The sequence below is a fragment of the Colobus angolensis genome, unplaced genomic scaffold (assembly GCF_000951035.1).
Source record: "Colobus angolensis palliatus isolate OR3802 unplaced genomic scaffold, Cang.pa_1.0 Scaffold80, whole genome shotgun sequence".
In the NCBI taxonomy this organism is placed as follows: domain Eukaryota; kingdom Metazoa; phylum Chordata; class Mammalia; order Primates; family Cercopithecidae; genus Colobus; species Colobus angolensis.
The window spans coordinates 6,687,203-6,704,458 of NW_012121821.1; the positions used below are offsets into that span (position 1 = coordinate 6,687,203).

Genomic DNA, 17,256 nt, shown 5'->3' on the forward strand with positions numbered 1-17,256 from the left:
TGGACGGGACGTAAAGCGTCGCTGTACTCGGGCCGCTGCAGCAGCAGCAGCAGCAGCAGCTCCAGATCCTAGGCCCGGTCCCATCCGCGAGTGGCGGGGCTTCCCCAGACTCCACTCCCCTAGGCTCCCGCCGGCGCAGAGGAGCCGCTACCGCCGCGCTGCTTCCTGGGGGAGAAGAGAAGGCGGCTGCGGCCGAGGCTGAGGAGCTCGAGCCCGCTTTAGACTGCTCTGCCGCCTTCCCAGCAGCTGGTGCTGGCTCTGGCCCCTTACGTTGTCAATACACGTATATCATCTGCCAGTTATGTGTATTTCTGTTAGTGTGTGTGTAAGTGTCAGATGGGAGACACTGGGCTGGCTAACGGGTGTCAGGAGCCTGCAGGCCCTGGGATACCGAAGGCTGTGCATGGTGGAGGGAGAAGGAATGCAACTGCGATGCTGCCTCTGCCACCGCACCAGGAAGGTGAAGCTTCCGTAGTGTCGTAGACTGAGTCCGGATGGTCCTGGGGCGGCGGAGGAACCACAGATGCTTCTGTCTGTGAAGTTGCAAGCCCTGGGTTTCTACTTCCGCAGGGGCCTCTCCACCTTTTGCTGTTGTAGGTCTCACTTAAAAGTTTCACAGAAGGAAAGAGTAGGGTTAAAAGAGCCCTTTGTAGTTCTTAATTGAGGCACTGTTGTCTGTCCGGGAGAAAGCTGATGACTCTTGGTAACTGTGGTTCTTAGCAAAAGTGAATTGTAGTTTTCTTTTATACAAAGTATTTCCAAGGTTTTAGACTTTGTATTTATTCCAGGCCTGCAGGTACGGTATTACCACCACAAAAGTCTTACATAAGGGTACCACCCTCTCAGAAGGAACCTAGACATCAACTTCCTTCGAATCCTTGGAGACATCTTCACTTTTCAACATCCGGAAGACTGAGTGCAACATATTTTGTTTCATTTTCATAAAACTCTTGGTCAGAGAATCCCACTCCTTTTAAAATCGTTTGGGCAGTTCTTCGTAATTAAGTACACTGATTTGAACCCTTAGATTCTTGGCGAAATGGTAAAAAGTACTCAAAGTCAGTTCACAAGGGAGGCCAACTTGAATTTAAGATTCCAAAGTTGAACATACTTCATGCTTGATATTAGGAATTTTTAGAGCTCAGTATCATAAGTGTGACTCTTGATTTCCCTTTTGAAGCAAGATAAATGGAAGGAATATAGGGTGAGGGATGAGATAGAAAATTTAAAGTATCCATTTACATACAGGGTTTATGTTGAGTTTGGGAATGCTTGGCATAATTGACAACAGTTCTTTCCAAACGTCAATGAATATGTCTCTTATAATTTTGTAAGATTGCGAATTGAAAGGGTTAAGAATCATAGTGGGCTGAAATGGTTGTCTATATTCAGAGCCCAGTTCATTGAAATGTTTTATAATGGACCAAGATAATTAGTAAGCCCTGTATGTTGAATTTGTTTAGTTTGTAGTTCTTTTATAATGTTAAATCTAAAGAAAAAGAAATACAAAATACACTTAAAGACAAAACATGTTCCACTCTACTCACTTATTTCTTGACTTTGTAAGATCCTTATTGTAAAAAAGGTATCTTTCTCTCATATTTTCTGAGAGCTTGAATTGTAATAACTTTTGTGATACTTTGTATTTTAGAGAGGAAGTGAGAAACTGCTAAAGTTTTTTTTTGTATCTGAATTAGTGCTTCATCAATACAAATAAGTTAATGTAAACATTTGTTGGCAGGAATCTTTTTTTAAGTATACAATGTAGAGAGATCTGTAACCTAATCTGATCTCAGGGAATGAGAATTGCCTGTTTGTTTAACCAAGCAACAAATACAGCCTATACAATTTTTCAGTTTCTATAATACTTTAATTTATATGGTGGAAAAGGAGGGCAAAATGCTTGTGTGTGAGTGATTTATATCCCCAAGTACCTGATCTTGAAGATAAAACTCAGAATGTGGCTTATCTTCTGATGCTGGGCAAAAAACAAAAACAAAAACAAAATTCAGAATGATACAACTTCCCATATACCTCCCTACAAGGACTAATTACCGTTGTTTTTGCTTTATAACTTGGGTGTTGCACTTTTTGATTTTTCAGAGATGCTTTACAGTTATTATAACCTGAAAATTATTTGTTCAAAAGTAAATGAAATTTTCAGGTGTATGAATAGATTTTATTAGAAGTGCTTCTAACCCAGTTCTCATTTGTATTCCTTTAGTAGATACTGTTATTAAAAGTACCTATATTTTGAAAGACCATTACAGAATTTTTTACAACCTGTATAAGTTACAGTTTTATGTTTTCTAGTGACAGACTTCATAAGATTTTCTGATAATATAAATAGAATGTATGCTTCACATGTATATGTGAAATAATGAGTAAGCATTAATGGACTAGTGAAAAACACTTAGCTTACAATTTATTTTTTTGCTCTTTAAAAGCAATGTTAAACAATAGCGGTTTTTTTTGTTGTTAAAATTTGTTAAAATTTTCCTGAGATTTCAGGAAGATATACAACCAAACATTTATGATGTTATTTGTTACCTGGATCTGTAGTGGATATTGTAACACAAAGAGGCAAAAGATCCAAGGTACTGGGTAGGGCAGTTCAGGGGCAGAGTTAATATGAGGTGTACTGTAATGTTTGAGTGGAATTACATACAGTGTTAATCAAGGGATCTAGTGCTATGGTAGAACTTATTCTGCTTGATGATACAGGTGACTGTTCTTCCTTACTAAGAGCAATTTCTACCTGTGATACTTAAAGGGATTGAATTTCACTGTGACTTACACCAGATATTTTGAAAAGAGCTGTGCTAAAGTTGGTGTCGTTGTAGAAAGTTTACCTTGAAGTGGAATGAAAATTAGGGTTTTATTTCTTTAGTTTTTCTGTTTGACATCCTTTGATTTCTATTTTAGAATTCAACTGTTATAACTAATCATGCTGATGTGGCTTGTTCATTTATTTACTTTGTCTATACTATTAGGAATGTCCTGGAAATAGAATTCATACTGTGTTTTCTGACAGCTTGTTCTCTGAAATACAGATGCAAATCTGTTGGTATCTGTTGGTATATCACTTGGGGGTGTGCTGCATTATAAAGTAATAAAACAGTTTACGATGTTTACTTTTTGTCAGGAGCTCATGACATATAATATGGAAATACAAAAAAAGTGAATTATTTAGAAAAAAATGGGAAATTTTTCATTTTCTGGGCACTTTAGTATTTTGTATATGCTTAGACTCAGGATTTAAGTCCACTGAGATATATAGTTAGATATTTTGGACTATCTGCCACTTAACTCTGAACATTTTCCTTTCCTTATTCTTTTTTTTTCTTCTTCTTTGAAATGGAGTTTTGCTCCTTGCCCAGGCTGGAGTGCAATGGCACGATCTTGGCTCACTACTACCTCCACCTCCCAGGTTCAAGTGATTCTCCTGCCTCAGCCTCCTGAGTAGCTAGGATTACAGGCATGCGCCCGGCTAATTTTGTATTTTTAGTAGAGACGGGGTTTCACCATGTTGGTCAGGCTTGCCTCAAACTCCTGACCTCAGACGACCTGCCTGCCTCAGCCTCCCAAAGTGCTGGGATTACAGGTGTGAGCCACCACGCCCATCCTACTCTTTTTATTCATGTGTATGTTATTGCATGTATGTGTGTGGGGGAGGGTAGTGGTGCATATTTTATGTATCTTTCACTTCTCTGTTGTTTGAACTTCTTCCATACTCCTCTTTGGTATCACATTCTTCATAAATCTTTCCTGACTCCCCAAATCTTTCTGCTGTATTGCTTTTTAGTCTTCAAACTTCTATTATAGAATGTCACACTGTATTGTGATTTACTGTCCATCTGGACCGGGAGCACCTGAGAGGTAGGGCTTTGATTTGTTTATGTTCATGTTTCGAATGCCTCTATAGTGCATAATACTTAGTAGATTCTCAGTACGCATCTATTAAACTGAACTGTTGCTAGATTGTCATTTGTCAGTACTATTTCACAATCCACAGATCTGAAGCAACAGATTGGAAAAGTGGTGGGGAGAATGGCATCCTGTATTCCTTCACTTTCTTGAATCCTGTCTTACAGTTTTGCTTCTTAATTACATATGGAAAAATAGATAACTAGCTTCTTAGAGAACTGTGTGTTGAGTTAGTATGGAATTAAGGAAGGATGTTAGTAATAGAGTGATTAATACCCTGTTTTGCTTCTGGCAGGATGTTTAGGTCTGTATTTCTTGCTGTATTTTGTGTGGTTATGGCCATTATTTGAAGGAGATTATTTTGTATTTGTCTTTACAAGGTAACATGTTTACCAGTACTTACCCATGAGCTCCTATTAGATTTGGGGCTTCTGAAGTTAGATTCTGTTTTTCTCACCGTTTTCCTCTTAATGCCTGGCCCACTGGTTAGTAGAAAGCAGGATTTCTCTAGTTTGAATAAAATTGCCCTTACGGAAATAAGGTGAGATATATCTTATTGGAGGTCCAAAATTTAAAAAGCTCTGAAAGTTGATCATTTGTTTTGTTTTGTTTTGAATAAGCAAGGTGAGAAAATATCAACTGGAATTATACCTGTGAATCTGATTATCATCTTTCTTAATCTGATTTTCCCACTTTTTCATATGGAAATGTTCATGTGTGTGACTGCAGGTGTTGCCATTGGCAGATGTTATGTCATATATGATACATACAACATTTTACCTTTCTCAGATCTGAAACTGCGATTTTGAGAAACATCTGGCCTTTACAGGTTTGTTTAAGAGCTTGTGAGCCAGTTTTGTGCCCATTTTAGAGATGTCGAAATCAAAACAGGATAGATGACTCCCAGAATTGCATTTTAGTAGATATGCTAATATTGGTAATGATTTTAGGAATATTATGTCTTAATTGCCTGTATATGTTCCAGAGACCTTTTAGTGACTAAGAGCTGCTAAAGATACAGAGTATATATTTTTAAAAAGGGAATATGATCCAGTACTCAAGACACCAATCCTTTCTCTGCCTTTTCTGAATGGAAATGTCTTTCCTTATATGTGAGTAGATGAAAATGCACATTTTTTTAGTAAAAACTTAGTAAAAACTAATGATAAAATGAGTGAGAGAAAATTATGTGTCCTGGCAATTTAGGTAACAGTGAGTAGACTTGCTTGTTTTTCAAACATATTGATATACTATTTTTCCATTTGTGTATTCAAATGTTGTAACAGCTCCAGTTTGTATTAGCATCTGGACAAAACGTAATGACTGATTATGTAATACAGTGTGTTTGAGAGAGGAACATTTGGTTTTGTGTCATATCTGGCAAGAATGTGCTTTTGTATTATTTTCTACTTTGTAAATTATAATGCCTATCCTGCATGTAAATTTTGTATTTAGTTTTCTGCTTGTAAGAATCTTTCATAGGTCAGTAAAATAAAATATTAGGTTTACTGTGCCATTCCAAGCACTTGACTACTTTTGGCTTTGCTACTTAATATTTTAAAAATGTTTTACAACTTGCAGAGAGGACCTTCATTATCTTAATTTTATATATATAATTTAAAATAAGTTTAAAACTTAACATTTATGTTTATAAACAAGCTATTTTGGTCAATAAGAAAATTAAAAGTTGGGAATTATGAAGGCCATTTTCATCTTTAGACTGTACTCAGAGTCTAATTTCTTTCTCATTTATTTTAGCGCTACTTTATAGAGAAAATCATGATTTATTAAATAAAATAGGTGTTAATGGAAGATTTATTTTTGTTTGCATCTGATCATCTTGCAGATCCTAGATATTTAATCAAATTGATACAGAAGTTTGAAAGACAAGCAGCAGTAGGAAATTTTTGTTTCAAGCTTGACTTTCTGGCAATATACAACAGCTGCTTATTTTTAAAAATTATAAACATTATTGAGAAACATTAAAAACTTGAAAGCAAATAGTTTGTTATAATGAGAATAGGTAATAACATATCATTGATGCTACATTTTACATACTATTGCACCATTATTCTGAGGTAGTCATATGCTGAACAGATTACTGAACAAAGTAATGCTTTAGGGGTGTAGTTTTTATGGGAGTGAACATGTGTGGCCTGAAATTAGACAAAAAATTGGAGCCATAATCTTTCTAATCTATGCTTATGAGAAATTCTAGGTATATTTATAAGTATGTCAGGCCAAACTTTGTTTAGTACAGCCGAACTGGTTAACCTGACATCTGAGATAGTCTTTAAAGTGTTTAAGTTTGGTATACAATGCACTTGTGTGTGTATATCACTCATCCTAAAATGGATGTATGTGTGTAAAAAAATTGTAATCCAATGCTTAAATGAATTTGTGAAGCACAAATTAGTGACACACTAAGGTGTTTCAGATCATAGTTTGAAAATCTCTGTGCTTGATCGCCAAAGTCACTTCCAACAGTAAAATTCTGTGTATTTTAAAAGTTCTTTTTCTGTTCCCTGCACATGCGAAACTCATATAATTTAGCTGTTTTTTAGTAGTGTTTGGATAGAAATTGTTTATTAAATTAAATTTAAAGTTTAGGCTCTGCTGGTTATATGTTAGCACTCTAGATGTTTTCAAGTAAATCCTGTAGTAATTTAAGTGTTTAGTCTCTGCTCGACATTGTTATTGGATATATGATGGTGATTCAGACAAGTCTCCACCTTCATTAACCTAACATTCTGGAGGAGGAGACAGACAGTAAACAAATAAATATAATTTCAGCTAGTGGTAATTTAGGAAAAAATAAAAGGGGATAAAAGTACAGCAATTGATTAGAAATGGAAAAAAAGAGATTAAGTGGGTGATGAGAGAAGACTTCTGTGGAGGTATCATTTGAGCAGAAACAGAAAGGAGTAAGCCATGCAGAAATATGGTTGAATGCTTTTCCAGACAGAAGGAATAGAAGGCCCTGAGATAGGGTCAAGTTTTGCATGTTTGAAGATAAGAAATTTCATCAACAATTACTTAGTGCTTTCTGCATAAATGGGGTAAGCTCTAAAGGGGAGAAGAGATGATTAAAGCATAATAATCTGTGTCTTTCAACTTCTGAAAATACCATGGTGGACTCAGTAATCTGTAATAAGTTTTATAAAGAGCAATAGGGAGGAGGGATTATTTTTTATTAAAGTGCCTTGAAATTGTTTTCTACATCAGATGAATTGTGGGTGGGGGTTGGGGGGTGGTCTGTCTGGAGTACTGGAAAATGACATAGGAAAACAAACTGAAAACTTTCCTTAATTCATGTGTTTATGTAGAATAATAAAACCTATACTTTTCTTAGAAATTAGTAATGATTTTCATGTTTAATTAGATTTCCTTGTACAGTCCAATAAATGTTACTATGTGCTGTGCACTATTATAGTTGCACTACATAATTCCTCAAGTTAAATTTTTGTTATACTGTAGAAACATCCTAGAGTACAGTAACCTTGTTTCAGGGAGTTAATGAGTTTGCTTCAAGGAGGTGGTAAGTGAACTGGGTTCTGAAGGGTGATTAGTAGTTAACTAGGTGGGGGAGGGGAGGGTATCAGCATTGTAAATGCACAAATCTTGGGGAAATATTCTGGATTTGGAGAATGGCGAGGTAATCCTCCATAGCCCTTGATGGAATTCTGGGACCTCATAGGAGAAGTTAGTTGAAGGAATGAAGTAGCCACAGTATGAGAGGTCTTACCTTTTATGTGATGAGGGAACCATTAACCATTGGGAAAAAAAAATAGCCAGTGAGATTGATAAACAGATTTGTGTTTTCAGGGGAAAATTTAGATTCCACAGTCGATTTACAATTAAAATGATAGCTTAATGGTGTGTATTTGTGACATTTTTGAAAGATTATTTTCTCTCCATTAAACAAATTGAGTACTTTGTATTCATATAAGCAGGATTTTTATTTGTTAAGAACTGTATGACTTTGAAACTTTGTAGTTTCTTTTAGAGAACTTGTTTGTTATACATATAAATGAATGCCTACTGTTCAAGATTTTTCCATTACTGGGATGGAATTTTTACATATGTTTTGGGGCAGGCAAAGTTTGAGTATTATCATCTGACGTAATGTATTAGACATAAGATTTAACATTCTTAGATAAATTGGAAAAATATGAAGAAAATCTAAATCAGTGATAAAATCCCTACATAGGAGCTGATATTTATGTTATATTACTAGAAGTGCTTATTTTATATATACTTGTTTGTGTGTTTCTCAAAATACTATACATAACACTTGATTGTATTAGGTTGCTAGCATTATATGTTAATTGACGTGCAAAAACAAATCCTAAATTAATATTTTTAAAGAAAAAATTGCTTCTCTGAGAATGTAGTTTTAGCAAATTATTATTTTTATTTTTATTTTTGAGACAGGTCTTACTTTGTCACCCAGGCTGGAATGCAGCAGCATGATCACAGTGCACTGCAGCCTTGACCTCCTGGGCTTAATCAATCCTCCCACCTAAGCCTCCTGAGTAGCTAGGACTACAGACGCACGCCACCATGCCCGGCTAATTTTTGCATCTTTTGTAGAGACAGGGTTCCTCCATGTTGCCCAGGGTGGTCTTGAGCTCCTGCGCTCAAGCCATCTGCCTGCCTGGTCTTCCCAAAGTGTTGAGATTTCTGACCTAAATTGCTGCTTTTATTGTATGTATTATATACTGTTTTATCATAGCAAAAGTTAATGGTTCAACTATGGCATGTAGAGCTGCCCACGTAGCCTAATTGTCTATTTAGTTCACTTTTGACTGAATAAAATGGAGCTGATCTATCTGCTGTTAAAGAGAGTTATATTCTGAAATTTTACATGATGTCCATAATGTCTGGAACTAACCAGCCTGAAATGGAATCACCATTGTACTGTTTTCAATTGGCTATGTGACTTATCCTCCCTATACTTCAGTTTTCTCATTTGAAAAATGTAGATTAAAAATAAATAAATAAAAACAAAGAAAAATGTAGATAAGTAACAATACTTACCCAGTAGAACTGATGTAAGGATTAAAGATTTTTGTGAATTTTTTGTTTGTTTTCATTTTGGAGTGGGACTTGTTAGGTTAAAGAGGAGCTTCTGAGGCGTATGAGAATTAGCCACAATTTATTTCACAGAGTGCACTATACTCTTTTTTGTATCAGATTTGTAAATGTAAACAAGAATGCAGTCTTGCTTTTAGAGTCTAAACATGTTTTTCCTACCAGGAATTTTGTTTAGATGACCTTCTGTGAAGTAAGATGTGTAATATTTTGAGTAACGTAAATAAATCTTCACATTGCTTTGTCTGCAGCACTTGGCAAAGCACAGGGCACATAAAAGGCATTTAATAATTCCTTTGTTAAGTGGGATAAATCTAATGGGTTAGGATTCAGACAGACAGTGTCTACCTTTTACAACCTGAATAATGCAGTTACCTGTAGCAGTTTTTCCTCTATGCCTGTTTTCTTCCTTAAAATTAATAAAATATCATTTTCGCTTAAGTGTATTTAAGTGGGTTTAAATAAGATCCTGTAAAACTCCTGACAGATATTTACTGGTGTTGGTTCCCGTGCCATTTCCTTTATATAGAGCAAATATTGCAAAAATTCTGAAAGTTCAGAAGAAACAGCACCTACCATTTATTTTTTTGAAAGTTAATAAATGTACCATTGAGTATGTGCTCATCTTTAATGAAGAGATAATGCATTATTTTGGAAAGACTTCACACTTGGATTCAGATGATGGGTTCCAGTCTGGTCTCTATGAACTTACTAGCTGTGTGCCTGGACAAATCAATTAGTATTGAAGAGCCTCAGCTGTTTGATAATTTATACCTCCCAGTGTTGCTGATGACAACTCAGATAATGAAAGCAAAAGTGTTTAACTGTAGAGCATGTCAAAGTATCATGATAATTATTCCTGATTATTAGTTATTGTAGTGAAACTAGTATAAACTAGTATAGTAGTCTCCCCTTAATTCAAGGGGAAATATGTTCTAAGACCCCAGTGGATGCCTGAAACTACGGATAGCACTGAACCTTATATGTACTATTCCCCCCGCATACATACATACCTATGATAAAGTTTAACTTGTACATTAGGTACAATAAGAGATGAGCAACAATAGCTAATAATAAAATAGGCTGGGCGCAGTGGCTCACGCCTGTAGTCCCAGCACTTTGGGAGGCCAAGGTGGGTGGATCACAAGGTCAGGAGATCAAGACCATCCTGGCTAGCACGGTGAAACCCCGCCTCTACTAAAATACAAAAATTAGCCGGGATTGGTGGCACGCACCTGTAGTCCCAGCTACTTGGGAGGCAGAGGCAGGAGAATCGCTTGAACCTGGGAGGTGGAGTTTGCAGTGAGCCGAGATCGAGCCACTGCACTCCAGCCTGGGGGACAGAGCGAGACTCTGTCTCAAAAAAAAAAATATATATATATACTATAAAAAAGTTAAGCAAATGTGATCTCTCTCTCAAAACACCTCTTGTACTGTACTTGTACTTCTTGTGTTCTGTCAGTCTGATAACCAAGATAGTTACTAACGTGACTAAGGGGTGGGTAGCATATGTAGCAAGGATATCATGTCCCAGGTGGGATGGAGCGGGATGTCACAAAATTTCATCACACTCAGAATGGTGCCTAATTTAAAATGTATGAATTATTTCTGGAATTTTCTGTGTAATATTTTTGGACTGTGGTTCACCATGAATAACTGAAACTGAGGAAGAAGAAACCGCGGATAAGGGGAGAACTACTGTAGTTTCTTAAGTTGTATGATTGAATGATTCATTCATTTTTATCTTGTGATGCTGCTGCATTTGGGTGCTTTCCCCTTTATGCATTTTTATTTAAGTAGATATCTGGCTTATTAGGCCAGGCGCAGTAGCTCATGCCTGTAATCCCAGCACTTTGGGAGGCCGAGGCAGGTGGATCACTTAGGTCAGAAGTTCAAGATCAGCCTGGCCAACATGGAAAACCCTGTCTCTACTAAAAATACAAAAAATTAGCCAGGCGTGGTGGCACGCGTGTCTAATCCCAGATACTTGAGAGACTGTGGCGGGAGAATCGCTTGAACCTGGGAGGTGGAGGTTGCAATGAGTTGACATCATACCAGTGTGCACCAGCCTGGGTGACAGAGCTAGACTCCATCTCAGAAAAAAGAAAAAGACAACTGGCTTATTGGAATTTGGGAGAAAGGAGTTTGGAAAGATTGTGGGAGTGGTAAAGAATGATTCTGCTGTGTTCATCAGAGTAGGCCAGTTAATTGAATATTTTTGCATGCTGAGGTCCTGATGCTTGCTATATGTATCTATAGCGGGAAATTTACTTCATCTTAACCCCTGTATCATTAGGGTAAAACATCATGATAATCTTTGGGGTATTCCCATTTTTGTAACTGTATTTGTGTCCTTTCCTTTATCATTGTTAGCCAAGCATATTTTTTGTGAACATCATGTGTATTTTTTGAAAATCATTTGTAATTTATAATTAGAGCATTGAGAATGTCAGTGCAATAGTTGGAAACTCTTGTGTATTCTTGTGCATATAATGTGTATGAATAACTTACACTGTTCTTTGTCCCTTAAATCTGTAAGATCTCTTGGGTACTGAGCCTTTTGAAACATTAAAAGTAAAGACCATATAAGGCAACCAGAATAGTACTAAATAGCTGCAGTAGCAAAGCAAGGAAAGTGAATTACAGAGTAATGAATTTGGAAAATGACTGTTGTGCATTGTAGGAAAAGGCATTGCTTTTACTATCAACTTGTAAAATCTAGTTGCTGACATTAAATATTTGTTAGGTGTGCTGATTATTTAATCGTGTACCGTAATAAAGCCACTTACAAGCAAAATACTTTTTTCTTCTAAAAACATATACTAAAACTTTAGAAACTGGAATACAGCTACCCTAAATCCTCAGTTAGTTTGCTCTTCCATTCTTTCATATTAACTAAGGCAAATAATTTAAAATTGAGCAAAGGACTCATATCTAAAACTTATTTATAAAACTTATCCTTGTGATATAAAACATATGAACTTCTAGAAGACCTACAGATTCTGGTCAAGATATGCCCCCTTATAATTTTGATAGTTTTAATAATAATTGTCAGGCACAGCAGAATACTCGGGCATCAGATACTCAGTTAACTGTTAGGTTTACTATTAGAAGATTATTACCACACTTTAAAGTTTTCAATATCCAAGGCTCTTTGCTTATTTCACTGGAATTAACTAAAAGTAGGGAATTCATTCCTCAGAATAATTTGTATCCTAAGCTATATGATTAATTATATATTCCGGCCTTGTACCGAAAATGTACATGCTAAAATATCAAGACAAGGCAAAGATTATTTTTGCTTTTCTGTCACTTAATACTATTTCAGAATAGTTTCGGATTTATCAATTGGCTCAGAGAAAGAGTATTTAATTCCTTTGATTTTGAACATCTGATTCAAATTAATGATTTGAGAAGTTTTTATTTACTTTGGGAACTTCAACTTGGGATTCTGAGGTAAATTTTTTTAAAGAGATGATTCTTTTGTAATAGAAAGTTTCTCTATAACTTACCTATTTTATAATTTTGGATTCTTGTATGTTGATATGTATTATTACAGCATACCAAGGAAGTAATACTGTTATTTACTGGTTTTTAAATTTTTATATGGAGTGAATTAAATGTGAGGTTCTGCTGAAGGAGACCTGTGGTTTAAAAAAAAAAAAAGTAGTAATAGCATATGCTTATTATAGAAAAAGTAGAAAGGAAAGATTAGTGAGAGAAGAAAATAAAAATCACTTCCAAGCCTACAACTTAGAGAACCATTGTTAACTGATGCAAACGTTGTCATTTCCTTTGTATGCATGTGTTTGTAAGCTCTACAGTCTCATTTTTTTCTCTGATTATTAAGGTAATATAGGGGGATGTGAAAATGCTGGAGAGTTGTAATAAAGAGGGGAGAAAAAGTCACTCAGAGATATCCATGAAAGTTTGCATTTTTGTGATGAAGAAATTGGAGTATACATGCTAATTTGGAACCTGTATTGAAAACAAAAAACAAAACTGACACCATAAGCATTTTCCAGTGTCATATATTTATCCAAAATAAGATTCTTAATGGCCAGAGCATAACTGATTTAATGATTGTGTATGATTGAACATTTTATTTTGACCTTTTACTTTTACAAATAGCACTGTGATGAACATTCTTGTACCTGAATTGTTTGTACATTTATTTCTTTAGAGGAAATTTCTGTAAGTACAATCATTTCAAAGTATATGAATTTTGGAGGTAAGCAGGTCCAATGCTTAGCCAATTGCTGTGTCCTTAGTCAAATAACTTTTCAAGCCTTAGTATTCTCTCCGTAAGAACAGGTATAATAATGATACTTACCTCAGAGGTTGGAAGGAGTAAATGATAACATTTACAGCATTTAGCACATCCGATAGTATACAGGATACTCTCAGAGAGTCTTTCCCCAGCTACCCTTTTCTTAAGTAGACTCTTCTCACCTAGCATCTATTGTAATTAGCTATTATGCTAAAAAATTTTGTCTTTCATTCCACCACTAGATCATGAGTACGGACAAGTTCAGTCTAGTTCATTAATGTATATTTGAAACCTCATACAGGGCCTAACAAATATAAATATGTTGGGTGTATGAAAGGTTGTCTTCCAAAGCTTTTAATATTCAGTTGCTTTTTTTCTTACAGCAAAGCTGTGCCAGTTTACGTTCTTTCCAACTCTGAGAATTGTGTTTTTTAATTTACTGTCACTGACACTGCGTATGGTTGTGTTTAAAAAAAGTTCTAAATTTCAAAGTTACAAACTGATAATTTTTAAAACTTGTATTTTTTGGCTTTTTCTCTGAAGAGGGAATATTTTATATTCACTTCTATCTTCACATTTTCTGTTGATGTTTTTCATTCTTACTAATAAGCATAAAGACAAAATAAGAGTAATATGTTATAGTCCTGTCTGTGGTCCCCTCCCAAGCATTATTCTGTACTTCCTGGGGGAAAAAAGTAAATAGTATATCACACAATTATGAGACAGGGTTAATATACAGAAGTACCATATCAAAATTGATCTCCAAGAGGTTTAAACTGGATAAACTTACAGTGAAAAAGTTTAAAAGAATTTTTGCCTAATTTAGTTCACTGTATCAACACTGAAAATATAGGTTCAGATGTTATGTTAAATGCTAAAATCAGATTGTATTTTCAGTATTTTCTTAAGCTTATGTTTTCTGGAGGGCTTCAAAATCATTTTGATATCTGTGGATGTATTTGAAAATAGTATTTTGCTTGTGGGAAGTAGGCAAAGACAACATTTAGGTATTGTATTAGATACTTTCTTTATATTACTCATTTATTCATTAATTTGGCAAATATTTATTTAACTCCTACTATGTGCCCCAAGTGCTATTCCAAAAGAATATAGCAGTGTACAAAATAAAATCTATATAGATACATATAGTCTGACAGATGGCGGTAAGGACAAGGAGGAAAAGAAACTAAGAGAAAGTGTGGATTGTGTATGAGGTGCAGATTTAAATAGGCTGGTCAGGGAAGTCCTTTCCCACTGATTTTCCCTCAAGGAGTGAGCCTGTGTTGAGGGAGCAATCCTGTGCTTATTCAGGAGAAAGGGCTTTCAGGAAGGGACAACAACAAAGAAGAAAAAACCTGAGAGAGTTGTATTCTTGATGTCTTATGATGAAAAAATTGCAAAGAAGTCTGTGTGCCTAGAGTGTAGTAGGAAAGGAAGAGAATGGTAGATGGGTACAGAAAAGGTCAGAGGCAAATGAGGCAAGACTTTGCTAAGCTACCGTAAGGACATTTTTACTTAGAGTAAAATATGCCTTGTATATACTCTTCACAGTTGTTACATGAGGTTAGCTGAGTTTTTCCCATTTTACAGTTGAGTAAATAAGGTAGGTTCTACCACATAACTGGTAATTAAGTTCTTCCAGGTCATATAAGCTAGCCAGTAAGATCCAGAGTCAGGTCTTTGACTTCATAACCTCCTGATTTTTTCATTGTACTGTTCTTGTTCAAGCATACTTCTAGAGGCTTTCACTTTTACAGTGAAATTCAGACCGGGCTTAGTTTTTAGTGTTGATCTAGGGTTAATTTTCATGCAGGGCTTATTATTTTTTAATATCCATAGGAACTAATTCCATTCTTATTTTTAAATCAACCTTGTCAAGGAAGTTTACACATAATACAAGGTACCCATTTAAATGTCCTTTTTAAATGAGTTTTCACAAACTTATACACCCGTTTAACCATCACCATCATTCAGATACAGAACATTCCTGTCACCACTGAAGTTCACTGATTGCAGGGAGACCCCAGTCATGGCCCTGGCAACCACAGATCTGCCTTCTGTCAGTATATTTGAGATTTTTTCTAGAGATTCGAACAAATGGATTTGTAGGTACTATATTGTTTTGTGTCTTCTTTTGCTTAACATAATTTTATGACTTATTTATGTTGCATGTATCAGTTGTTCATTTCTGTTGGATGTTGTTTTGTTGGCTAGTGCTTTTCTCACTGGTACCTGAAACATGTTTGTTGAATGAATGCATGTAATAAATACCCTCTTCCCCCAGTTTTACTGCTTTCCTTTATGATGAGACTGCTAAAATCTTTTCTAGATTTTCTATGTTGCTAGACTTAAATTTGTGTATAGAATTAGTGAAGAGATAATAGTGGAAAATGTGCATGATTTGGAGCTCAGTATTTGTTAAAAAGACTTTTCTCTATTCATTTATCTTAGTACCCTTCTCTAAAATGAACTGACTGTATATGTGAAGCTTTATTTCTGGACTCTCAATTCTGTTTCATTGATTGATATGCCTATCCTGTATATGTGAAGCTTTATTTCTGGACTCTCAATTCTGTTTCATTGATTGATATGCCTATCCTTATGCCAGTATCCCTTGATTACAGTCTGCAATTTTGAAAGCAGGAATTTTTGAGAATCCTCCAAAATGTTCTTTTTCGAGATTATGTTATTAGTATGTGCTCCATGAATTTCCATATGAATTTTAGAATTAGCTTGCTAATTTCTCCAAAGAAGCCAGGGGGAATATTGATAGAATTGTGTTGAAACTGAACATGGGATATCTTTCTATTTATATAGTTACTTAATTTCTTTCTTTTAAAATCAGTTGAGGACTGGAATAGACTTTAATTTCTTTTAATAATGTTTTGTAGTTTTTATGGTATGTTTTGTATTACTTTTGTTAAACTTATACTTAAGAATTTTATTCTCTTGGATGCTTCAGAAATGGAGTTATTTTCTTAATTTCATTTTTGGATTGTTCATTGTTATTGTATAGAAATGCAATTAATTTTTGCATTTTGATTTTGTACCCTGCAACTTTGTTGAACTTGTTTACTTATTATAAAACATTATTATTAATAAAATCTGAAGTATTAAACTGCTGTGTAAACTGTTTTGTATTTTCAGGTCTCCTGTTGGCTTACCTTGTATCTAGTTGTTGGCATTCATTATTGAAATGGAGTATTAAAAGTCTCCCAACCACTGTTGTTGAATTGGCTATTTCTCTCTTCAGTTGTCAGGTTTTGCTTCATTCATTTTGGTGCTGTCTTGTAAGGTTCACGTGTTTATGATAATCTTTTTAGTGGCTTCTTTAGGATTTTCTTATCTATGACATCAGGTAATCTGCAATTAGAGGTAGTTTCACTTCTTTACCAATCTGGATGCATTCTATTTTATTTTTCTTGCCTAATTGTTCTGGCTAGAATCTTCAGTACAGTATGAAATAGAAATGGCAATTCTGTTTAGTGGACAACCTTGTATTATCCCTGATCTTATAAGGAAAGCATTCAGACTTTAACCTTTAAGTATATATCTGTGTGTGTTTTTTTTGTTTGTTTTTTTGTTTTTGTTTTTTTTCCCCCATGGATACCTTTTATCAGTTTGAGGATGTTCCCTTCTATTTCTAGTTTGTTGAGTGCTTTTATTATGAAGGGCTGTTAGATTTTTTCAGATGCTTTTTTTTGGTGCATCTTTTGAGATGATCATGTGGTTGTTTCTTCTAATATGTTGTATTACATTTTTTGTTTTTATGATGTTGAACAGTTCTTGAATTTCTGGGATAAATCCACTGGTCATGTTGTATAATCCCTATTTTGCTGTATTTGTTTTCTGGTATTTTGTTGGGGATCTTTGTGCCTATTTTCTTTTATTACTTTTTGAGATGGAGTCCCGTTCAGTCGTCCAGGCTGGAGTGCAGTGGCGTGATCTTGGCTCACTGCAAGCTC

The 17,256-nt window shown here is 35.2% G+C and overlaps 1 protein-coding gene across 5 annotated transcripts in view; it reads left to right on the forward strand.

Moving 5' to 3' along the window:
• CNOT2 (CCR4-NOT transcription complex, subunit 2) overlaps positions 1–17,256 on the forward strand; it is a 110,613-nt gene that overhangs the window by 714 nt on the left and 92,643 nt on the right. For 2 of the 5 annotated variants that reach the window (XM_011929322.1, XM_011929321.1), the window contains exon 1: positions 1–593. The exons of the other annotated variants lie outside the window; for them this stretch is intronic. The gene's annotated coding sequence lies outside the window, so the exon portion shown is untranslated. The remainder of the gene's footprint in view (positions 594–17,256) is intronic. 5 annotated transcript variants of the gene reach the window in all.